Source organism: Bos indicus x Bos taurus, chromosome 20 (assembly GCF_003369695.1).
Source record: "Bos indicus x Bos taurus breed Angus x Brahman F1 hybrid chromosome 20, Bos_hybrid_MaternalHap_v2.0, whole genome shotgun sequence".
NCBI lineage: Eukaryota > Metazoa > Chordata > Mammalia > Artiodactyla > Bovidae > Bos > Bos indicus x Bos taurus.
In genome coordinates this window covers 37133381-37159882 of record NC_040095.1, presented here as the reverse complement: position 1 = coordinate 37159882, position 26502 = coordinate 37133381, and the positions used below count along the sequence as shown (strand labels likewise).

At 38.7% G+C, this 26502-nt stretch overlaps 1 protein-coding gene across 4 annotated transcripts in view; it reads left to right on the top strand.

Moving 5' to 3' along the window:
- Positions 1–991: 991 nt before the first annotated feature.
- NIPBL (NIPBL, cohesin loading factor) overlaps positions 992–26502 on the top strand; it is a 205174-nt gene continuing 179663 nt past the window's right edge. For 2 of the 4 annotated variants that reach the window (XM_027520109.1, XM_027520110.1), the window contains exon 1: positions 1086–1433. The gene's annotated coding sequence lies outside the window, so the exon portion shown is untranslated. Of the gene's footprint in view, positions 1434–26502 lie in introns of all 4 variants that reach the window. The other 2 variants (XM_027520108.1, XM_027520111.1) reach the window with 2 other exon arrangements.

The following is a 26502-nucleotide window of genomic DNA, read 5'->3' as shown; positions in this document are numbered from 1 at the left end:
TTATTTCAGGTGTTTCAGTAAGAGACTACAGAAGGCTCGGTACTGTACACAAAATCGCATCTGTACTCCAGCCTTGGTCAGGACCTCTGTTTCGAGCGTAAAGAGGAAAACGATGTCTGAAATCGGCGGGCCCCAGGCCCGCAGTCCGCCGGCTCTCCCCGCGCGCTCGGCTCCACCCACACCTAGAATGGGGCGCGCTCCGGGCCCACCGCGGGCCGGCTCCTCGCTCGAACAGCGTCGCCTACAGGCCTTTATCCCGACTGCGAGGCAAGAGCCAAAACCACCGCCAACAAAAAGCTAGCCCAGAAAAGACCGCATATTTCCAGAAATAAATGCATTACAAACACGATTCCAATTCAATCCAGCTGAGAATCTTCGCCTCCTCCAAGGGCTGCGTCCTTACTCCGCAGAAATAATGCAGAGACGGGCGTAAAGTCCGGCCTCTCAAAAAGAGAGAAGAGTGTACAATACGATACATCCATCCACCCGGCTGCAGGGACACCATTTAAAAAATGCTCGGTCGCCGTCGGATCGCGGGCGTCCTCTACGTGGCCGCCCCGAGCTCGGCTCCCGAGAGCTAATGACGAGCAGCTGGGGCGGCGTGCGTGGCCTGCGAGCCGGTCCGGGCCTGAGCGCCCCCCACGCACACGACCACCACCGAGGCTCAGGGCCCGCTCCGGCCGGCCTCCAGGAAAATAAAGACCGAGAAGACCCGGCCCGCCCGTGCCACAGCGAGAACGCCGCTCCGTAGGATCGACACTAAAAGGCAGCGTCCACAGCCGCCCCGACGAGAAGGGCGCGGAGGAGAGGCCCCCGCCGCCTCGCTGCCGGGCGCCTCCGGGCCCCAGGTGCGGTGCGGAGCTGAGCGGCGCGGGCTGTGCAGTGCGGCGCGGCCGAAGACGCGAGCCCAAGTGGCGGCGGCGGCGCGGCGGTGGCGGAAGTGGAGTGGGGAAGAGGGGGTGGTTGTTAGTGTTTGGCGCCGGCGGAGGGAGTCATTCCTGCAGCTGCACTTCCGGTCGGCATTTTGTTCTGAGAGGGAGAGACGGAACGAGAGAGAGACACACACAGGGCTCCTTCCCCCCCCGCCCTCCCCCCCCTCCCTCCGTCGGTACCGACTCACCCGACACCACCAAGCCGCAGGGAGGGACGCCCCCGCCGACTGGAGGATTGGTTCCCGGGCCGGCGGCGATGCCCCCCCGGTAGCTCGGGCCCCTGGTCGGGTGTTTGTGAGTGTTTCTATGTGGGAGAAGGAGGAGGAGGAGGAAGAAGAAGCAGCGATTTGTCTTCTCGGCTGGTCTCCCCCCGGCTCTACATGTTCCCCGCACTGAGGAGACGGAAGAGGAGCCGTAGCCACCCCCCCTCCCGGCCCGGATTATAGTCTCTCGCCACAGCGGCCTCGGCCTCCCCTTGGATTCAGACGCCGATTCGCCCAGGTAAATTCCTGCTCTTTATTTCGGCGGCGGCGGCGGCGGCGGCGCCAGGTCCTCAGCGTCTCTCCTCCTCGCTCCCCTCCCCGCCGTTTCCTTAGCGGCCCCAGGTCTCCTCCACGGGCGAGTCTAGAGTTCGCTCCTCTCTGGTGGCAGCCGCCCTGGGTGGCGGTGGTTTTGTACCCTCTCCCGGCCGGCTCCGGTGGCGGGGACTGGGCTCCTGCCGGGCGGCCGGGGAGGCGTAGGCCCGGCGGAGAGTGCAGGCCGCGGGCCAGCGGAATCTACTTGAGCTCGGGGATTAGGAGAGCTCCGGGCTGAGCGGAGCTACCGCTGGTCGGTGACAGGCCTCGCCCGGGAGAAGAGCTGTAGCTAGTGAGGAGGCGGAAACAATACAACTAACAGCAAATGTGCCCTGACCGTCCCCATATTTACAACTTTCCTGGTCCGGGAGTGGGGAACGTCCCAGTGAAACAAACAACCCCCCTTCTTCCCCCTGTGACCCCATGAAGGGAGGAAGTAGTTTCAGTTAGTGAGACAAATGTAAATACTCAGACACGGATCCAGTGGTAATTCTTTTCCCGTGTAAAACTTGTTTGGACGTTGGAAAGTTAATAAAGACTCATTTTCTTTTTAAGGAGAATTAAATCGTCCACATGAATATTTAATAGAGAAAACCATAGTATAGTAGACACTGCATATGACCCCCCCACCCACGCAAAGCGCTTTTATGTTGTTGTTTGACAGTGTGTTGCACATGGACTTTTTATTCAGAGACAAGTATAAAGTACTTGACAGGTTTACCCTGCCACTTTATATTTGTGTGCGTTATATAAGGACAGTTTTAAATGATTGTACGTGAAACACTCAGGTACTTCCTGATCTAAACGTGTAGAAGCTTAAAAAGGTTTTTAAGTGTTCTGAGAATTGCGGTGAGATACAAGTACATCCAATTTTCTTTAAAAGGACAGAAATGAAGTTATGCTTAAAATCCCTGGGAGGTTAAAAAAAAAATGTGGAAGGTGCCATCCTTTCATGTCAGGGCAGATCTTCTTGAGGTCCCAGGATTGTCATTGGCTGTTTGTGCCCATGATGTTTGACTGTGTAATGAGAGAGGTGTCATTTTAATAGGTCAAATGTATCTGTAAATGCTGGAGAAAAATATCAATTTTATCTTAAATTCTAGCTCACAAGTAAGTTAAGTGCTTGGAGCTTGTTTGTGGAGGCGTTGATAATGTAAGTTGGTATAAGGGAAAAGCCAGTTTAAAAGTCCTCAGCCATACAAGTTGCATAGAAAAATAATTGTTCCTGGGTTAGACTGTTTTGATACTTTGTCTCTTATTCACTGAAGGAAAACTTTCATTGGTTAAAATGAAGCAACACTGATCAACAAAGTCCCTTGTTTTATTAGTGAGTGTTACGTTGGTTCAAATTTTTTGCATCTCATTAAATTATGTCATCGTAGAATAAGTAACTTTTCTGAAGGTGATTTTTGAGTTTAGCCTTATGCTTAAAGTAAATTGTTCCACATTTCCTGCAAACGTATGGATAAATGTTAGAAAGAGTGAAGTTAATATAGCTGTCACGTACTAGGCATGTTTTTAATGCTATAAATCCGTGTAGTAGTCAGTAGCGTGTCCGTGATTTGTATTGGTCAGGGAGCAGTTTGAATTTTAAAAAGCCTGAAGCTCCTGCTGAGCCCCAATCCCGGCCTCCCTCCCTCCCACTAATCTCCCATTCCTGTCTTTGTGCTGCCTGCTCCTGTTAGACACTGTTTGCTACAGGGCCTCAGGCCTACACTGGGTGGGGGGCACGCGAATGGGGACTGGGGAAGGGTTTCGGGGGGAGAGGAGAATACGGAAGGTAGGAACAGTTCGTTTCTTAAGCGGAGGATTTGAGGGTGAGGGGGCGGGGTAAGGGCTTCAATATTAATGTTGAAAAAGGCCCTGATAAGAACCTGTGATTGTCTTTACAACTTTATTTAAATAAAATACAGAGATGTATGTCAAGGGATGAACATCCTTCAGTTAAATGTAATGGAAAGTGGAGTTCTGCTTGCTTAGTTTTCATCAACAGGAAAAACTTATCTTTCGCGTTTTATAGTTATAAAGGGAGCTTTCTTACACGTTTGAATCAGTATGTCATACTGATTTTTTTGTTGTTACTTTGGCATTATAGTGAATTAGTTCTTATTAGACCTTATTTTCCTAATTCTACATATTTGGTAATAAGTAAGTAATACAGGTTGTATGATACCTTTCATTCAGATAGCATAAATACTTCTTTTAAGTAGGTTGAAAATATTTTGTTTGGTCCAAACCAGTTAAATAGGTTATTTTTAAAGGAGAAGATATTGCGAAACTTTAGTAAAACCTAAACTTGAACTTTACATTCTTGATAACTTAGTTGGAAAGAATAATTTGTTTCCCTAGAGATTATGAATAGTCTGCTGTACTCTCCTGTATTGGTTGGAATACTCACCAGGGCTAATCTTGTATTTCTTTCTTTTTTTTTTTTTTAATTCAGCAGAAGGAAACAGCTCTAAGTATTCCACAGATCTTACAGTGCTAGTTATATTATTTGGGTAAATACTTTATGGTATACCTAGAGGAAATTTCAGCAGTATGGTTTATTGTTTCTTTTGAGTCTGCAAAGTTACTAGTAACTTACAATAATTACTTGAAAAGAAAATAGTTTTGAAGTATATCATGAAAGTCTAGTAAATCAAGTTAAAGTTGAATAGTAAATAATTACTTCTAGTATTTTGAGATGAGTGTATCGGATGTTTCCTTTTGAAAGCCATTCAACAAATTTGTTTACTATAGTTGTTCGAAAGCTTTTTGAACCTGTGCTAGGGATCATTATAATACTGTCCACCTTTAAGAAGAAAAGACTTGTATTTGAAGAAATTTCAATTTCTCTTTGAGGATGAAAAGTGCGAGTTTTCAGTATGGTAGTAAACTTAGTTTTGGTTTTCTGCATAATGATCATTATTGAATCTCAAAAATAATATGAGCAAAGCTGTACCAATTCAGATGTGAAGCTTTCTTTCTTTGGAGCCAGGCTACCCAACTTAAACATGTATTTTCTAAGACTTCCTGAACTAATTACATATTTAATTTTTTGGTAACCAGTTCACCATCAAACTGCTGTCTAAACATTTGAACACATCTGTGTTATATTTTGGTATGCTCTATGGTAGTATTTTTACTCTCCCAAAATAAGATGTAAACATTAATAATAAAAAGTAGATAAAAACTAAAGAATTTGAGTTTTACACAGTTTCATTTAAATTTCCCCACTCCATTGCTTATCAGGAAAAGCATACTTTGTAAGTAATTCTGAAATTTTTAAGATGATGTAAGATTTCAGTTTTATATAAAGTGATTGAGAAGACTGAGTTAAATAAAAATTCTTTTCATACATGTGTAACTTCAGTTCTGTTTATCATGTTTATTTGCTATAAAATGAATAGGAAATTACTGACTAGTAACTAAGTGGTTAGTTGACATGTTTAATATCCTGAGATACTAAGTTGGCTTTGGTGGTAATGTATGGTCTCATATAGCTTTAAAAAATCATTTTAAAATATACTTTTAGAAGGAAGTTCTTTTCCTATTTTTAGCAGTTGTCAGTAATTATTCTTTGTATTTTTAAATTAGTTCTTTTTCAAGGTGACCTGAGTTCATTCATAAATATTCTCATTCCTCTGCAAGATGAATGACCAGTGTGGTTTCAACTTTTTGATGAAAAAACTCAGAGGCCACGTGATTTGTGTAGATTCACTTAGTGACTCAGTGGGAGATTAGGGTATTCTCTGACTCTTAATAGTTTCTTATTAGATTATGTTGCTTTAAGTAACGTGTGAGCTTTGGTCATGACGCTAGGTATTGCTCAGTGCTGACACTGATACCATCTGTGAATTTTTTTTTTTTTTTTTTCCAATTATCTGAGTCCAAGGTGCTTTTCTCATCTCCATAGAGAGATATGATACCTGTCTTTTGGTTGTATTTTCCTGGTACGAAAATAGTACTTTTCTGTTAGGTATCTTCCCTTTGTGTATATATGTTTGCTGTTTGAGTGGTTGAGTTTACTTACATATGTCTCTCTTCAGGAGTGTAAGTGAATTGACTATATTTGTAGTGAATAATGACTCCTTAAAGTTCTGTTTTTATTCAATTTTTTAATGACGAGAGTGGAATATTAGCATTTTTAGTTGATTTAAAAGCAATTTTAAGCATCAAATCTGGAGTCAATTTTAATGAATTGAGTTTTGTCAGATTGCATTATATTTTAAGGCAGGTTCCTTTCTATTCCCAAAGTGATTTACTAGGAGAGATCATTTGTTGATACAGAATTGCCCACTGGATAAGATTTTGAGGGCTTTTTATTTGCTAGGAATTGTGTTACACGTGGGTGATCCCACTCTAATTCTTCTAACAAGCTCGTGAAATAGAAACAGTTATCACCCACCATTTACAGATGAAGAAACTGAGGCTGGAAATGTCAGAAAATTGTCTGTTGTCTTATAATTACTCTAATTGGCCTGATTTATATTGTTTTTAAGGATTTAGGATTCCACATTTCTAGTTTTAGTAAATTCTTAATATTATTCTTTAGTTCCTCAGTTAATTCAATACTTTAAAGTCATGTAGTCAAGGAAATTATATACTGTAGGCAAAGAACTAAAATAAAATCAGACTGTATATGCTATATACATTAATAGTAATTTCAATAATTTTGAAATCAACAAATCTTTACTGCCTTATATTTTCATTTTGAGTTTGTTAATGTCTGAATTTTTTACTTTTAAGTTTTTTATATTGAATTGAAATTGTCAAAGCATCTTTCTAGAAAGAGAAAATTGAGCTGTAGAGTGCGTTTATTCATAGAAATATATATGAGCAATTGTATCACAGTATATGAATCTATAAATAAGTATGACTCGTACTATTAAAAAATTCTAGTATTTGTCTAGCCAAAGAATGTGGATCCTTTTGAAGTTCTCAACTTGGGAAGTTGTGCACTCACTCCAGAGCTTTTGTCATTACATACAGTTTTAGGAGGATTCCTTTAGTAAATAACTTTATAGACTTTGAAGTAGTCTTTTTCTTGTCTTTAATGGCAAATATTTATCTTCAGGGGTGAATTTGAGTTTTAGAAATAGTAAAAAAAAGTAATTTAGAACTTCATGTAGGAAAACGAAGATTTAAGATCTTTTTTTGTTTCAGGCACTGTGTCAGTGCCTTACATTTGTCATATGTATTATTACTGAGTGAATCCCATGTGCCAACGACTGTGCCAGGCACTGTATATGGATTTTCTCAATTCTTTAAGGTACAGTATGAGTTTGGTTATATTTATTACCCTAAGATATATGAGAAAACTGAGGTACAGAATGATTAAGTGACTAAGGTCACACAGCTGACAAGTGGCAGAAAGTGGGGAAAGGACTCAAGTTGATGCTTTACCCATTAGCCTTAACCACTACACTGTTTATCATGATTTTTTGAACCTCCCAACTATCCAATGAGGTTAGTGATAATGTTCTCATTTTACAAACAAGGAAGTTGAAGCTCATCATGTTTAATAATTTGTCCAAGGTGGCAAATCTAACAGGTATTAAAGATAGGATCCCACTCAGATGTGTCTTGATTCTAAAACATCTGTTCATTCCATTCTACCATGCTGCCTTTTCAAGATTTATAATACTTCTTTTTGTCTGTTATTTCTTGATAAAAAAGGTAGGCTTGGTTATAAAGTAGTGAAACTTGTTTTTCTTGTGTAGCTTATAAAGAGATCCTGAAGATAATTAGAAAAGAGGAATTCTAAAATTTTTTGGTCAGTTATAGCTGATTCATTACTTGATAAAGTTTTTAAAACATACCATATAAAATACGCAAGATGTTTCCATGTATAAATATGTATTTAAATAGAATATTGATGTTTAAATATAATGCATGCTATACTTTTTGAAAATGTAGAAAAGCCACATTTATTTTTTGTGGAAAAGCCACAATATTTTTACAGTATTGTGATTCTTGAATTATTTCTTATCAAAATGTTAAGCATTAAAAAGTGTTCTCAAGAATACATTAAATTTTCAACATAATTGATGTAGGTTTTTTTTTGACATCTTACATATGCACAGCATGTCATTTAACATAATATACCAGACTCTTAAAATTTTTTTTTGTATGTATTTACCTTTTGGCAGAAAGGAAAAACTTTTTCAGGATGCAAAAACATGGAATTGGTAACATTTATTTGTTAAAGTACTTTGGTATACTTTTACCTCTCCTGAGAAATTTGGAAGCATTGACATAATTTTGAAATAAGTGGATTCCTTTTTGTTAGAGTGAGCTTATTTGGGTCATCTGTACTTCTCAGTTCTTTAGTCTTGTGCCAGTGAAATGCATATGTACTTTATGAGTACTGTTTTTTTTAAATAGTCATTGGTTCTAGATACCTCAAAAACTAGCAGTGCTTGAAACACTAATGGAATTATTAAAACTCAAACTAGAGTTTACTCTAAAAATACCAATTTTATAATGATGTGTTTAATTTTTTGGTTAACTAACATGGTCTTGAAATTAATCCTAGTAAAGAAATATATCACTGAGTTTTCTCAACATTGCTATTTGACAACTCTTTCAAGATTTTATTTTTTTCTTTTGTTTTTTGTTTTGCTTAGTTTTCCCCTATATTTGTTATGTTTTATTTTTTTAATTGAAGTATAGTTGATTTACAATATTGTTAATTTTACATATATAGCATATTGATTTTCAGTATTTTTGCAGATTATATTCCATTGTGGGTTATTATAAGATATAATTCCTGGGTGTAATTCCCTGTGCTATCTCATAGACCTTGTTGCTTATCTATTTTAACCCTTTCAGGAGTTTAAAATCTACTTTTCGTTTTCTTTGTGTGATAGGATTATGGGTTGCCAGTTTCTGTCTAAAGAAATTGATGATCTGAGTGTAGTCTATGTGTAATTTAGTTTTTCTTTGGTAATGATCAAATTGAAATGTTACCTGGGTATATAATGGGCCTAACTCCCATTAAAAAAAATACTATTCTTAAAAAAAAAAAATTGATGCACATAACATGATGCTTTTTCCTAGGGTTCTGCCTATGTCTTAGAAAATTCTTAAGGTGGAAAGTTGAAATGTAATGGCCTAAATGCTACTTTTACCATTTTTTCCCTTTGAAAAAAGGATTAAAAATCCAACATTTATGCCATAACCTACTGCAAGTTACTTCAGGTTATCCTGTAAGACATATATGACATATGCTTTTTATTTAAATCTATTAATATTCTCTTTCCCTCTGCTGTGTATATCTTTCTCTTTCTGTCAGTGTCTATTTAATCTGTGTCTCCTCCTAAGCAAATTTTTACATAGCTTGGTGAATATAGTTGGTATTATTAATGTTTATGAAACCTGCTGCTGCTGCTGCGCTGCTGCTAAGTCGCTTCAGTCGTGTCTGACTCTCTGCAACCCCATAGACGGCAGCCCACCAGGCTCCCCCGTCCCTGGGATTCTCCAGGCAAGAACACTGGAGTGGGTTGCCATTTCAGTTTAAAAGGCCTCAGATTCAGATATCTTCGTAAGTTCAGAATATTGCTGGTGAAAAAGCATTTTGATACTAACTGGAAAATGTATATTTGTGTTAGCATTCTTACTTCATTCTAGAGATATGGTACTTCTCAAAACATCAGCTCAGTGACCAGAAGTTTTTTTTTAAGGAGAAAGCAAACTTTCTTGTGAAAGTTTCCTTGGTCATTTAATTTAATAGCATCTGTCAGTTTATTACTTATATTTCTTAATAAAATAATTTGTTCCTATGTCTTCAGTCATACTAAACCATCAGCTCTATGCAAGCAAGAAGACTATTACTTCCATCTTTATGCCTGTAACACCATCACAGTGCTTGTCCTGTGTTGTAGGTATTCATTACATTGTTGTTGAATCAATTAATTAGAATTAAACTGTATGATAGTGTTTACATACATCCCAATCAATCCATATGAAACATATATAAAGGAAAACCTAAAAGTTCTTTTTTTGGCTGTTAGGATTGTAAAACATAGGAAAGGGCTTTTGTTTTGCTCCCCTGGGTAGCAGAATTGCAAGTAAGATAACTGCGATTTATTGTAAGAGGGAAAGTATCTAAATACCTTGTTTCAAGCTTAAGATTGGTTTATTGTAGTTTTTATTTCCTTTGCTAATTTAAATATTATATCTAATAACAATATAGATAAGTCAACTGTAATTAGAACAGAGCATTAAAAATGTTATTTAAATGAAATAATGATATGGTGACTTAATTTTTTTTAAGTAAGACATGTTGTTCAGTTGCCAAGTTGTGTCCTACTCTTTGCGACCTCTGTCCTCCACTATCTCCTGGAATTTGCTCAAATTCATGTCCATTGAGTTGGTGATGCTATCAAACCATCTCATCCTCTGTCTCAGTTAGGCTTATTCAGGTATCAGTCAGTTCAGTTGAGGTCAGTCGCTCAGTCGTGTCTGACTCTTTGTGACCCCATGAATCGCAGCACACCAGGCCTCCCTGTCCATCACCAACTCCCGGGGTTCACTCAGACTCACGTCCACCGAGTCAGTGATGCCCTCCAACCATCTCATCCTCTGTTGTCCCCTTCTCCTCCTGCCCCCAGTCCCTCCCAGCATCAGAGTCTTTTCCAATGAATCAACTCTTCGCATGAGGTGGCCAAAGTACTGGAGTTTCAGCTTCAGCATTTACACAATAAAATTCACTATTGCTGCTGTACAGTTTGAGTTTTGAGAAACATTATCTTGCAACCACTACCTTTAGTAGAGACATAATATTTTCATCACCTCTAGCAGTTCCCTTATATCTTTTTGTGATCAATATCTCACCCCTACTCTAATTCCTGGCAGCCAGATCTAAATTCCTGTTCCTATAGTTATATATTCTCTAGACTGTCACATAAGCGGAATCATACACATGTAGGCTTCTGTGTCTGGTTTCTTTCTCTTAGCATAAAGCTTTTGAGATCCATCCATGTTGTTGCATGTATTAATAGTTCGTTGGTAACTGAGTTTTGAAATTGAATTTAATGTACTCTACAACTTTGGTACTACCTTGTTGAAAAATACTTCGAACAGTTTTAGATATTTGTCTCAGATCTTGCAGCTGCTTTGTTATTGGACACAATCTTACTTTCCCATATTTACCCCTCAGATGGTATAGAATCTGCCTGCAGTGCAGGAGACCTAGGTTCAATCCGTGGGTCAGGAAGATCCCTCAAGGAATCTTCTGCTCAAGGAAGCAGATGGCTACCAACTCCAGTAATCTTGCCTGGAGAAGTCCATGGACACAGGAACCTGGCGGGCTGCAGTTCATGGGGTCACGGACACAACTGAATGACTAACACTTTCACCCCTCAACACCAGAAATGTTGTGATTTACATTACTCTTGAGTGGCATTTATTTGTACTAGTTAATTCTCTTAGGTTAGATGCTCTACCAAGTAGGTAAAATAGACCTTGGCCTCTTTTTCATCATAATTAAAATAGGTAACTTCATGTATTTTAAACATAGCAGCACATAGCAACTGAAACAGTGGTGAGTTTACAGCCAGAAATTGAGTTTACATTTTGTTGGTTTCAGGTTTGTTATTTAAACTAAAAATAGAGCATAGGTTATAGTGAAGAACGAGTCATTGCTTCTCTTCTAATGCTTAAAGTAGTGCTGTTTACTGGAAGTTGGAGCAGATAATGGGAAAAGAAGGGTCATTTTATTTGACCACCTGTTTTGTTCCCCCTCACCCCTCACTTTTTGAAACAGCGTTCTCTCTTGGGTTCAGGGATATCATTCTCTCATTTGTAGATCTTTTTGCTAACTCTTCCATCTCTGCCCACTCCTTAAATATTGGTGTCCCCAGGGTGGTTGTTCAGCCTTCATTCTGTTCTCTCTTCCTATTGATTTAATCTATTTATTAAACTTTTTTACATGCTGATAACTCACAAATCTATCTGTAGAATAGAATTCTCTTCTGAGACAGATCCAGCTGTCTTACTTAGCTGTCTTACTTATCATTGTCCTGATGTCCCATACAAACTATAAATTCAGAAGTAGTATAGAAATCTGAACTCATTTGTCAGTTCTTCCCTACCCTTACCCCCTCCCACTCAAAAAGAAAAAGTGTTCTTAGAACTATGTGAAGTAGGTTAATGTTCCCATCATTAACTCAAGTTGCCTAAACTAGAAACTTGGTGATAATACTTGATCCTTTAAATGAGTTGTTTACCATGTTCTGACATGGTATCTGAATATCACTTGAATCCATCCCTCCTTTACTATTTGATTCTGAGAGTGGGCATGTGCATACACCTAGTTGGGTGAAATAACATAGCATTTTAAGAAAGATTTAGAGGTAATTGCAAAATATATATTTAGTGTTAGGATACTTTTTGTTCATATGTTTGGGCTCTGATACTTAAAATTAAGGTATCATTTTCAGTAACATTCATGTTTTATAGCTTAAATGTGAATGTCTTCTGTACCCATTCCCATATCTAAAATCCAGGACCTCTTTAAAAGAGCCTAGTGTATCAAGTAGAACAGTTTTTTCTTACTTTTAGAGCACTGTATTTCATAGATTTGTACATTCATTTAACTATTGTGTGTTTATGTGTTCAGGAGCAGAGTCCGAATTAAAAAGAAAATGAGAATGTAGGAGCAAAGGAAGCTTTTTAATTGACTTTCCTATTACTGTGAAAACAAGTTTACTTGAATAGCATTTTCACTTTTATTGCAGATAACAAAACTAAAGGAGTAAAAGCAGTGGGGATATGGTGCCATTCAGTTGTTATGCATACAAACATTTTTAATGGCAAGAGTCATATATTGTAGCTGTATTATTTGTCTATGAGTTTGGAAGTTGTTGCTTATGGTTTTGTATAAGCTTACAATGTTTCTTCTTAGAATAAAGTTATCTTCTTATTCCCCAGTTGTAACAGGAGGATCTGCTTAGTTACTGATTTAAATAACCCTGAGTATCTCTTGTGAAGGGTATCTTAAAATGTGATGCTATCTTGAAAAATGAAGTAAACATTTTCTTCACTGTATCTAGAATTTCTAACTAAAGAAATAATAGGTGCTATATTTTGCTCTAGTGCTAATTGCCATGTTCTTGAGAAAATAGGATCAATACAAAGGCTGTTTACAAAGACTGACCGAGAACCTTGCCTGGGTGTTGAGTTTGTGGTGGCTTGCACATAGTAAGCATTCAGCAGACAGTTGAATACATGAATTTGAATTGTGTTACAGTTTTGAGATAAAGGATTGACTGGAGTGACAGATAATAGATGGGGCTTGCTAAGTGTTCAATTAGATAGAAGGAAGAGACCACTGGAAGGGCAACCTTTAAAGCAAAGAATTGTGTGATTTAACTACTTGCAGTTGGACAGTTAGGTTTGTTTGGCTGGAAAAGAGAAAGGTCTATGTACAAAAGTGTTTCTGAGTTCTTTCTATTTTGTTCCCACAACAGTTTTGCTTCTGATTTCAAGTATTAGTTTAGACTTCATCCTCAGTGGTAAGGGACAATTTAATAGGCTCAGGGCTAAAATGACCTGCATAATCCAGATATGCATATTAGGACTTGGGAGGTGTTGGTGGGATAGGGAGAGAGGTATTACAGTTCTTCAGTCATTTCCAGTTATTCATGGTTTTTAACTTATTTCAAAGTGCTATTGTATGTCCTCACTATCAAGGTAACGGGGCCTAAACACTAGAATTTAAAATGACTTATAAATTACAACATGCTTGTGACTGGAATTACAGTTGAGCTATTTCAAATCCTGAAAGATGATGCTGTGAAAGTGCTGCACTCAATATGCCAGCAAATTTGGAAAACTCAACAGTGGCCACAGGACTGGAAAAGGTCAATTTTCATTCCAATCCCAAAGAAAGGCAATGCCAAAGAACGCTCAAACTACTGCACAGTTGCACTCATCTCACACACTGGTAAAGTAATGCTCAAAATTCTCCAAGCCAGGCTTCAGCAATACGTGAACCATGAACTTCCAGATGTTCAAGCTGATTTCAGAAAAGGCAGAGGAACCAGAGATCAAATTGCCAACATCCACTGGATCATGGAAAAAGCAAGAGAGTTCCAGAAGAACATCTATTTCTGCTTTATTGACTATGCCAAAGCCTTTGGCTGTGTGGATCACAGTAAACTGTGGAAAATTCTGAAAGAGATGGGAATCCCAGACCACCTGACCTGCTTCTTGAGAAACCTATACGCAGGTCAGGAAGCAACAGTTGGAACTGGACATGGAACAACAGACTGGTTCCAAATAGGAAAAGGAGTACATCAAGGCTGTATATAGTCACCCTGCTTATTTAACTTCTATGCAGAGTTCATCATGAGAAATGCTGGACTGGAAGAAGCACAAGCTGGAATCAAGATTGCCGGGAGAAATATCAATAACCTCAGATATGCAGATGACACCACCCTTATGGCAGAAAGTGAAGAGGAACTAAAAAGCCTCTTGATGAAAGTGAAAGAGGAGAGTGAAAAACTTGGCTTAAAGCTTAACATTCAGAAAACAAAGATCATGGCATCCGGTCCCATCCCTTCATGGCAAATAGATGGGGAAACAGTGGAAACAGTGTCAGACTTTATTTTGGGGGGCCTCCAAAATCACTGCAGATGGTGATTGCAGCCATGAAATTAAAAGACGCTGACTCCTTGGAAGGAAAGTTATGACCAACTTAGATAGCATATTCAAAAGCAGAGACATTACTTTGCCAACAAAGGTTCGTCTAGTCAAGGCTATGGTTTTTCCAGTGGTCATGTATGGATGTGAGTTGGACTGTGAAGAAAGCTGAGAGCCAAAGAATTGATGCTTTTGAACTGTGTTGTTGGAGAAGACTCTTGAGAGTCCCTTGGACTGCAAGGAGATCCAACCAGTCCATTCTAAAGCAGATCAGCCATGGGATTTCTTTGGAGGGAATGATGCTAAAGCTGAAACTCCAGTACTTTGGCCACCTCATGCGAAGAGTTGACTCATTGGAAAAGACTCTGATGCTGGGAAGGATTGGGGGCAGGAGGAGAAGGGGACGACAGAGGATGAGATGGCTGGATGGCATCACCGACTCGACGGACATGAGTTTGAGTGAACTCTGGGAGTTGGTGATGGACAGGGAGGCCTGGCGTGCTTCGATTCATGGGGTGGCAAAGAGTTGGACACGACTGAGTTGACTGTCTTAGGGTGAAGTTCAGTATCTGAATCTCTAATATGCTATCTCGCTGTTGAGCCGTGTTGCTACCTCTGCTATCATATGGTTTTAGTGATTCTGTTTTCAACTAGAGGATAGCCACCAAAATTTTAATTTTCTTTATAAAAATTTCATACTTAAACAACTCTCCATTCCCTTAGATTTCTTGGGAACCAGAGGTACTAGGTTTTTAATAAAAATACATATATGAATGTAATTCTGGTTAAATATGTGTTTATGGTATAAATATATGCACCTAGTCCTGTTTTCTCTTAAGGTTGTATGATAAAGGTTTTCCTTATTTTTTACATACTGTTCATAAATATTTAAAAAGTTACCCAACACTTTGTCAGTGGATGAACCATAATTTTGTCAGTCATTCTGCTTTGGACATTTTACTTGCTATCACCTCTTTTCTGTACAAAAATGAGGTAGTGGAACATCTTTATATGTACATTTTTCCCCCTTTGGGGGCTTTATTCATTTAGGGTAGAATCTCATTGGTTCTAGTTAGGCAAAAGGTTTGAACCTTTTTATGGCTCTTTATATGTATTTCGAAAAATAGTTTACTCTTTCTTAATCTTTATTTTCATTCATGTCTTTATTCAGTGAATTTGTTTTATATAGATTCCTCTTTCCTATTAAGATTATTCTTAGATCATTTAAATGCTTCTCTTCTCTACTGTTGTGGCTGTGGTCTCTTTTCAATATATTTTTGAATTTCATAGTAAAATTTATGAATTTTTCAAACTGTTATCATTTGGAGGTCTTGTATAGTGAAATTTGCATAGAATCTAGTCTAAACTAGCTACTAGCCAAGTAACATTTCGACCAGTCATTAAGCCCATTTCTTCAAATGTAAACTGAAGGAGTTCTCAGGTTTTAGAATTTTTATGAACTAATAAAAATATAAAGCAAAGGGGAAAAAAAGAAATTTAGATAAATGAAAGAAGAGAGTAAGCAGGTCCTAGAGATATAGTTTACTTAAGACATCATCAGTTTTTTATCTGCAGAAAAGCCTTAAGTAGATTTTAGATTTTAGATCAGTTGCTTCAGTTGTGTCCAACTCTTTGTGACTCCATAGACTGTAGCCTGCCGGAGAAGGCAACGGCACCCCACTCCAGCACTCTTGCGTGGATGAAGGAGCCTGGTAGGCTGCAGTCCATGAGGTTGCTAAGAGTCGCTGAACGACTTCACTTTCACTTTTCACTCTCATGCATTGGAGAAGGAAATGGCAACCCACTCCAGTGTTCTTGCCTGGAGAATCCCGGGGACGGGGGAGCCTGGTAGGCTGCTGTCTATGGGGTCGCACAGAGTTGAATACAGCTGAAGTGACTTAGCAGCAGCAGCAGCAGCAGCAGACTGTAGCCTGCCAGGCTCAGGCTCCTCTGTCCATGGGATTTCCTAGGCAAGAGTACGGGAGTGGGTTGCCATTTACTAAAAAGAAAAATTAGTTCTTTGGTAAGTCCTATTACTTAGACTTAATATATTTTTTTTCTTTTTGCATATAGATGGGTATATCTTTCCTTTTCTTCTTTCCTTTGCTTCTCTCTTTTTAAATTTATTTTTTAATTGAAGGACATATGCTTTACAGAATTTCGTTGTTTTCTGTCAGACCTCAACATGCGTCAGCTGTAGGTATACATATGTCCCCTCCCTCTTGAACCTCCTCCCCATCTCCTTCCCTATCCCACCCCTCTAGGTTGATACGGAGCCCCTGTTTTGAGTTTCCTGAGTCATACACAAATGCCCATTGGCTATCTATTTTACATATGGTAATATAAGTTTCCATGTTACTCTCCATACATCTCACCCTCTCCTCCCCTCTCCCAGTGTCAATAAGTCTGTTCTCTCTGTCTTTCTATCGCTGCCCTGCAAATAAATTATTTGGTACCATCTTTCTAGATTCCATATATATGCATTACTATATGATATTTATCTTTCTCTTTCTGACTTACTTCACTCTGTATAATAGGCTCTTGGTTCATCCACCTCATTAGAACCAACTCAAATGCGTTCCTTTTTATGGCTGAGTAATACTCCATTGTGTGTATGCATGACAACTTCTTTATCCATTCATCTGTCGTAGGACATCAAGGTTGCTTCCGTGTTCTAGCTATTGTAAGTAGTGCTGCAGTGAACATTGGGATATGTGTGTCTTTTTCAGTTTTGGTTTCCTCAGGGCATATGCTTAGGAGTGGGATTGCTAGGTAATCTGGTGGTTTTGTTCTTAGTTTTTTAAGGAATCTCTATACTGTCTTCCGTAGTGGCTTTATCAATTTACATTCCCACCAACAGTGCGGGAGGGTTCCCTTTTCTGCACATTCTCTCCAGCATTTATTGTTTGTAGACTTTTTGATGATGGCCATTCTGACTGGTGTGAGGTGATACCTCATTGTAGTTTTGATTTGCATTTCTCTAATAATGAGCGATATTCAGCATCTTTTCATGTGTTTGTTAGCCATCTGTTTGTGTTCTTTGGAGAAATGTCTATTAGGTCTTTTTCCCACTTTTTGATTGGGTTTGCTTGTTTTTCTGGTATTGAGTTATATGAGCTGCTTGTATATTTTGGAAATTGATCCTTTGTCAGTTGTTTCATTCACTTATTTTCTCCCGTTCTGAGGGTTGTCTTTTCACCTTGCTCATAGTTTCCTTTCTGTGCAAAAGCTTTTAAAAGTTTATTCGGGTCCCATTTGTTTACTTCTGTTTTTATTTCCATTACTCTAGGAGGTGGGTCATAGAGGATCTTGCTTTGATTTATGTCATCGAGTGTTCTGCCTATGTTTTCCTCTAAGAGTTATATAGTTTCTGGTTTTACATTTAGGTCTTTAACCCATTTTGAGTTTATCTTTGTGTATGGGGTTAGGCAGTGTTGTAATTTCATTCTTTTACATGTAGCTGTCCAGTTTTCCCAGCACCACTTATTGAAGAGGCTGTCTTTGCCCCATTGAATATTTTTGCCTCCTTTGTAAAAAATAAGGTACCCATAGGTGCGAGGTGGTGGTAGTTTAGTTGCCAAGTTGTGTCCGACTCTTGTGACCCCATTGACTGTAGCCCACCAGGCTTCTCTGTCCATGGGATTCTCTAGGCAAGAATATTGGAGTGGGTTTCCATTTCCTTCTCCAGGGTATCTTCCCAACCCAGGGATTGAACCTGGGTCTCCTGCGTTATAGTCAGCTTCTTTACCAACTGAGCTATGAGGGAAGCCCACAGGTGCGTGGGTAGACTTAATATTTGAGATATGAAGTATCTAGTATGATGTGGACTTGGCTGGGATTTCATATTCATTCTCTTGTTCATCATCAAACATCAGGTGTTTCCTCTGTTGCAGAAACTATAAGGCATTACCATTGGTGAAATAAAATTCTTCATCCTTGCCTTCAAGGATCTTAACAGTCTAATAAAAGACAGATAAAGAATTTGTTATAATATCAAGATTAACAAAGAGGATACAGTAAGGGCACTGAGAGGGGTTACCTAATTTAGACTAGAGATGGTATATAAACCATGTTTAGCAAGCCATCAATTAGACTTGGGAGTCTGGGGCAACAGTTTGATTGTAGAAACTGCAGATGGTTAGATTATTGGAGCATAGGGTTGGAAAAGGAATGTTCCAAAAAGATTTGAAGCTGCAGAAAGGGGCTGAATCTAGATTATAGATGAATGTATATGCTTTTAAAAATTCTGTTTATTTTAAAGATGTTGGGAAACCAAGAAATTACTTAGTAACAAAATATATTTTGTATTTGCAAAAGATTTTGGCAGCAATACAGAGATTAGATAGGAGATAGAAAAAAGGCTAGGGAGGACATCTAGGAATTGATGAAGTTCTCAGTTAGGACTGTGAAAATGTGGAAGGGGAAATCCACAGCGAAAATTAAGAAATTAGCCTGCGTACAGTTTGGTGTTTATATGTAGGTCATTTGAGTAATGGAGAATGAAAAGAGTTGAGGATTGATTCTCAGATTTCATATTTGTGGACCTTGAAGTATGAAGGTTCCACTCACTAAGATCAGGAATATAATAAGAATTAAAAGATGGAGATACGGCAGAAGGGAGGGAGATGATACTACAGTTTTAAGTTTGTCAGTGGGACATTCAGGTGTGCGGTAGATGTGGGAGTCCTAGTACTTCATTCAGGTTCTCAGAGCTGAGACGACATTAAGCTTTTCTTTGGCAATGTGCTGCTGCTGCTGCTGCTGCTGCTGCTAAGTCGCTTCAGTCGTGCCCGACTCTGTGCGACCCCAGAGACAGCAGCCCACCAGGCTCCCCCATCCCTGGGATTCTCCAGGCAAGAACACTGGAGTGGGTTGCCATTTCCTTCTCCAGTGCATGAGAGTGAAAAGTGAAAGTGAAGTCGCTCAGTCGTGTCCGACTCCTAAGGACCCCATGGACTGCAGCCTACCAGGCTCCTCCGTCCACGGGATTTTCCAGGCAAGAGTACTGGAGTGGGGTGCCATTGCCTTCTCCGTTGGCAATGTGCATAATTATTCATTGGTCTGTTAGAGAATTATTTTTATGACGACAACATTTCTAAATCTATGTAGATTTTTTTAAAGGATATATAAAATTTAAGGTTAAAACTGTGTTGAAATCCTAGAATTTCTTTATTAACTGAGAATATCCAAGGTACTATTCAATTTATTATTATAGTTCTGATATAGATATATAAATTAGAATTAGTATATAGCTTTTAAAGCCAACAGAAGTTGAGTAACTTTTGGCTGTTTAAAAAGAATACAATCTATTCCTGTATCACTTTCCACATTTTGGATGAATGGATATTAAACAATTTAGTGACTTGGTCAAATTGTTATAGATACTAATGGCTATTTGAAAATGACTTTCAAAGCTGACCTAAAATATCCTGCTGCTGCTGCAGCTGCTAAGTCGCTTCAGTCGTGTCCGACTCTGTGCAACCCCATAGACAGCAGCCCACCAGGCTCCCCTCCCTGGGATTCTCCAGGCAAGGGTTGCCATTTCCTTCTCCAATGCATGAAAGTGAAAAGTGAAAGTGAAGTCACTCAGTCCTGTCCAACTCTTCGAGACCCCATGGACTGCAGCGCACCAGGCTCCTCCGCCCATGGGATTTTCCAGGCAAGAGTACTGGAGTGGGGTGCCATTGCCTTACAGTCTTAAATCAAGGTTAAAAGTAGTTGTTGTGTTTTTTTTTTTAATCTTACTTGGTTTGAATTACTAGAAGATAATAGATAATAATACCATTTCTTCTTAAAGCTTTGTTTTCCAGTGTATTGACTATATTACTATAAACTTAGAAAAACAAAATGAATGTTCTTATATGACAATTTTCTATTGTAATAGGCTGTTTTAGGGCCTTTCTGATGTATTGTCAATCCAGCTTAATCTGAAGACTGCTTCTTTAAGTTGGTTTTATTCTAAATGCATACATATTAGGAGATCTTTAGTGAGAACTGTGTTTACTTTGCTTATGAGATGATTGTATTACAGATATATTTAAGGCTTGCTTTTAAAAAGTATTATATACAGGAATAATTGTGCAAGAATCAAACTTAATTATCAAAAATAATTGACTAGGTCGGCTTCAAAATAAAAATGAGTGCTTTTCTAGGATCTAAATACATTTAAGTAAATGTACTTTTTTTTTTTTTTGTAATTAGAGAGATGGCATGTCAGAATCATCTAGGAAACTTTTTCAAACTTTTGATATAACCCTTTTATGGAGATGTAGGGTAAGTTTTATAAGTTTCTCTATTAGTTAGTCCTTTAGGCTTTTTAGTCTTCTGCAATAATTAATTTAATAACTACTATGCTCTCAGCAGTGAATTCTAGGCATTTTGTGCTAGGACTTTTTTTTTTTTCCAGCCTCCCTCTCAGATTTACATGGCTGCCTAAGATATGCCTCTTCCCTCCTCTCGCCCCAGCTTTATTTTATTTTTTCCTATTCTGTGAAAACAGCTGTGAGGCATGAAGGATCAAGGAACCATGGTGGGCAGAGTTATTAATGAGTTAGAATTAAAACTACTAGTAGAAAGGAGAGGTATGTTAATACAGAAGGATGGAGTGGAGTTTCTGAATACTACAGAGGCTGTAGAATTGAGGAAAGAAGAGTAGCAGATACTACAAATGAATTTGGCAGAAAGAATTGGTGAGAAAAATTGAAGTTAAAAACAAATACAAGTTGGCAGCACTACCTAGAGTAAAATAAAAAATGATGAACTGACTGATGTGGTCCTAGCAGTGCCTTATGTTTAAAAAGTTTACTCAAAAGTCAGATTGCTTTATTTTGTATATGTTGAATACACACTCTTTAAAAGTCATGTGTAAAATGCTTGGAATAGTGCTGTGCACTTAATAGTAAGTCCTCAGCAAATATTTATTATTTTAACTAGTTGGCAGCTACTTTTTGAATTGTGTGATTTGATGAAAAATATACTTGTCAAGTGAAGTGAAGTCACTCAGTCGTCTCTGACTCTTTGCGACCCCATAGACAGTAGCCAACCAGGCTCCTCCGTCCATGGGATTTTCCAGGCAAGAATCCTGGAGGGGGTTGCCATTTCAAAGTCTGCTAATTTGTGACATAATTACTGGAAGATATTTGAAACAAAGTTATCAAATCAACTCAATTTCATCTGGTATTGAAATATGCTTAGTTCTTCTTCACAACTTCCCTGGTGGCTCAGACGGTGAAGCGTCTGCCCACAATGCGGGAGACCCAGGTTCAATCCCTGGGTGGGGAAGATCCTCTGGAGAAGGAAATGGCAACCCACTCCAGTACTGTTGGCTGGAAAATCCCATGGACGGGGGAGTGTGGTAGGCTACAGTCCATGGGGTCTCAAAGAGTCGGACACAACTGAGGGACTTCACTATTACTTCTTCTTCACAACACAACTTGTCTGTATACCCCAAATCAAGTGAAGTATCCCAAATAATAACTCAATTTATACAAGGAACTTAACTAATCTGTTTTCTTAAGTTAATTATGCTTCTAAAGGTATTGTTCTGCTGCTGTGTGTGGCAGTATATATACAGTACACACAAATATGGTCACTATATTTCGATAGCTCATTTTCCTGCTTCACACCTTTTAATCAAAACCATTTATCTCTTTTTTGTACATCTATCTGAATCTACCTTCTTTCTCTCAAGATCTTAGTGGTTTTGGGGGCTAATGAAGGGAGATAGCATAGGGTGGTTGGTTTGTGTTTTTTCAAGCTTATCTTTTCTCTCTTTGCTCTTGCGCCAATTCATGTGATCTCTTCTTTTGTGCCAATTTGTGTGATCTCTTCTTTTTCTAATACATACCTCTCTGTAGGAGTTCGTTATGTAAGTTATATGCTAACTTGTTACATTTTCACACTGTGTATCAAACTACAGTTTATTTTGTTTCACTTTCACATTATATTATCAATCAAATTATATAAACTCTTTGAGGGTAGGATCTGCCTGTGGTACCTTATGAAGTGTTTTGCCCTGAGTAGGTTTTTAGCAAGTGTTTGCTGATAACTTAAGTCGCTCATCTGAACTAGTTTAAAAAGATTCAAAGACTATTTCACATTCTCAAAAGCTATGAAATTCACTCTTTTAAAGTGTACAGTGGTAAACATTAAATGGTTTTTTAGTATATTCACAAAGTTGTACAACCATCATCACTATGTAGTTCCAGAGCATTTTTGTCTCCCTCAGATTAGCAGTCACTCACCGTTCTTCCCTTCCCCCAGCCGGTGGCAACTGCTATCCACCTTCTGTTGCTGTGGATTTCCTTATTCACATAAGTGAAATCATACAGTGTGACTTTTTTGTACCAGGCATCTTTTACTTGGTCATCCATGTTGTAGCATGTATGAGTACTTAATTGCTTTTTATGGTCAAATAATATTCCATTGTGTGGGTGTACCACATTTTAATTAACTTGTCAGTTGACGGACATTTGGGATGTTTTCACCTTTTGGCCATTATGAATAAAGCTTCTGTGTTTTCAGTTCCTCTGAGTAGATACATAGGAACTGCTAGACTTTTCCAAAGAGGCTCCAGTTTTACTTTTCCATTAACACTATTTGAGGTTTATGTTTTCTCTGCATCCTGTCTAATACTTCTTATTGTCTGTTTGAGTAATGCCATCCTAGTGGGTATGCTAGTGGTATCTCATTGTGGCTTTAATTTACATTTCCCTAATGATTGATGATTTTGAGCATCTTTTCATATACTTATTGGTCATTTATATAAATCTCTGGAGGAATGTTTATTCTAATCTTCTGCCCATTTTTAAATTGGATTATCTTTTTATTCTTAAATTATTTTTTAATTTATTCTGGATTCATGTCCCTTATCAGATATATGATTTGCAAATATTTTCTCCCATTCTGTGGATTATCTTTTCACTTTCTTGATAGTATCCTTTGAAGCACAAAAGCTTTTCATTTTGTTGATGTCTGACTTAATCTGTTTTATTCCTTTGGTTGCTTGTGCTTTTGATATCATATTTAAGAAACCATTTCCTGATTCGAGGTCATGAAGATTTACACCTATGTTTAGTTTCAGCTCTTTAAGTCTGATACATTTTGAGTTTTTTTTTTTTTTTTTTTTTTTGCACCATCACTTCATGGGAAATAGATGGGGAAACAGGGGAAACAGTGTCAGACTTTATCTTTTTGGGCTCCAAAATCACTGCAGATGGTGACTGCAGCAATGAAATTAAAAGACGCTTACTCCTTGAAAGGAAAGTTATGACCAACCTAGATAGCATATTCAAAAACAGAGACATTACTTTGCCAACAAAGGTTCGTCTAGTCAAGGCTATGGTTTTTCCAGTGGTCATGTATGGATGTGAGAGTTGGACTGTGAAAAAAGCTGAGCGCCAAAGAATTGATGCTTTTGAACTGTGGTGTTGGAGAAGACTCTTGAGAGTCCCTTGGACTGCAACGAGATCCAACCAGTCCATTCTGAAGGAGATCAGCCCTGGGTGTTCTTTGGAAGGAATGATGCTAAAGCTGAAACTCCAGTACTTTGGCCACCTCATGCGAAGAGTTGACTCATTGGAAAAGACTCTGATGCTGGGAAGGATTGGGGCCAGGAGGAGAAAGGGACTACAGAGGATGAGATGGCTGGATGGCGTCACCGACTCGACCAACGAGAGTTTGAGTGAACTCCGGGAGTTGGTGATGGACAGGGAGGCCTGGTGTGCTGCGACTCATGGGGTCCCGAAGAGTTGGACATGACTGAGTGACTGAACTGAACTGATGAGGTACAGATCCAACTTCATTCTTCTATATGTGACTATCCAGTTGTGCCATTACTGCGTCTTGAAAGACTTATTTTCCCATTGAATGGTCTTGACACCTTGTCAAAAATCAATTGAATGTAAATATGAGAGTTTATTTCTGAACTCTGTTTTATTCTGTCAACCTATGTGTCTCACCTTATACCAGTATCACACTATTTCAATTACTGTAACTTTGTAGTAAGGTTTGAAATTGGGAAACATGAGTCTGCCAACTTTGTTTTTCTTTTAGGTTGTTTTAGTATGGTAGAGTTCTTGCATTGTCATATGAATTTTAGGTTCTGTTGGTCTATTTCTGTAAAACAGGCAGCTGCAATATTGACAGCAGTTACTTTGAATCTATAGATTAATTTGAGGAGTATTGCTAGCTTAACTGGAGAAGGCGATGGCACCCCACTCCAGTACTCTTGCCTGGAAAATCCCATGGACAGAGGAGCCTGGTAGGCTGCAGTCCATGAGGTCGAGAAGAGTCAGATATGACTGATCGACTTCACTTTCACTTTTCACTCTCATGCATTGGAGAAGGAAATGGCAATCCACTCCAGTGTTCTTGCCTGGAGAATCCCAGGGATGGGGGAGCCTGGTGGGCTGCTGTCTATGGGGTCACACAGAGTCAGACACGACTGAAGCGACTTAGCAGCAACAGCAGCTAGCTTAACAATATTAAGTCTTCTGATGTATGAGCATAGGATGCCTTTTATTTGTTAAGTCTTAATTTCTTTCACTGAAAAAGTTTTGTGGTTTTCAGTGTACAAGTATTGTGCTTCTTTTGTTAAGTGTGTTCCTAAGCATTTTATTCCTTTGGATGATATTGTTAGTGGGATTATTTTCTTAACTCCATTTTTTAGGTTGTTCATTGCTAGTGTATGAAAGTACAGTTGGTTTTTATATATTGATCTTGTATCTTACACCTTTGCTGAACTCCTTTATTAGCTCTAGTTTGTACTTCTTTTTCTAGGGACAGCTTATGTTTGTTCAGTATGATTCATTCTGCTCTTCTCCGCTCTTGCAGACGCTTCATGCCAACAGTAGTTATAAGAGACAAATTTTCCTGTTTGTCCAATTCTGCTGCTTTGTGATTTTAAAAAAATGGTAAATATATGAAAAGTAAGATTAGAGAGCTCAGAAGAAAAGCTGTGGTCATATTATGTCAAAATTTTCATTTAGTACTATCTGGCTGTAGCATAGGATTAAAAATTGAGGAATTGTGGCCTGGAACTTAAAGTAATGTGCTTTACCTGTGAGTGAAGTGAAGTCGCTCAGTCGAGTCCGACTCTTTGTGACCCTGTGGACTGTAGCCCACCAGGCTCCTCCGTCCATGGGATTCTCCAGGCAAGAATACTGGAGTGGGTTGCCATTTCCTTCTCCAGGGGATCTTCCCAACCCAGGGATCGAACCTGGGTCTCCTGCGTTGCTGGCAGACGCTTTTAACCGCTGAGCTACCAGGGAAGCCTGTAGTAAGGGCCATCTCAGATGTTTGTTGTGGGAATAAATAAAGGCTTATGATAACATTGTGTATATATGGATGCAAAATAAATTCTATTGGTTAGTAATTTCTAAAGTCTTTGTCTTCCATTGGTCAGTAAGGGATTTTCATTAGTTCCTCTGGAAAGCCTGAACCATGGGTGTGGAGGTCGGGGTGGGGTGGGGTGGGTGGGAATAAAAGAATGACTAGGCAAAAAGGGTAAGACTGTTCAGTTCAGTTCAGTCGCTCAGTCGTGTCCGACTCTTTGTGACCCCATGAATTGCAGCACGCCAGGCCTCCCTGTCCATCGCCAACTCCCGGAGTTCACCCAGACTCACGTCCATCGAGTCAGTGATGCCATCCAACCATCTCATCCTCTGTCGTCCCCTTCTCCTCCTGCCCCCAATCCCTCCCAGCATCAGAGTCTTTTCCAATGAGTCAACTCTTCGCATGAGGTGGCCAAAGTACTGGAGTTTCATTATTATTCCTCAAATTCTAACTTCTGTTTTGTAACCCGTGTCAAAATTGAACCTAAAATGACAAGTACATATATAAAAAGATGTTCAATATCAGTAGTAATTAAATGAAAAGGTGTAGTTAGCTTATAATGTGTTCTGTTGATCAACAAAGATTAATTAAATGCAAAAGTACCCTAAAAGTGTTCTCATGAAATATTAATCTTTTACCTTCCATTAGCATTAATGTTGTTCTTATTACTAACGTTTAGGTGTTACAATAGATATAAAGATGGGTAGGGTAGTTCTTCCTACTCTCCCTCCTCTTGAAACATTTATCAAAAATTTTCTGTATATTGTTCAATGTCATACTTAATACTCTTGGAAAATATCTACCTAATATTTACCTCCTGGAGTAGATATTAATTCATTTCATAATTCATTCATTCATTCATTTCATTAATTCATTCATAAGGAAACTGAATCTTAGGAAGTCAAGATTATACAGCTTACACAGGAGGAAGGGGATTTTGAATCCAGGTTTTTCTTTTTCTAAAACCTAGTTTTGAAATCTTAATTATTATATAAATACTACTTCTCCATTTACTTCGAGGAGCTTGTACT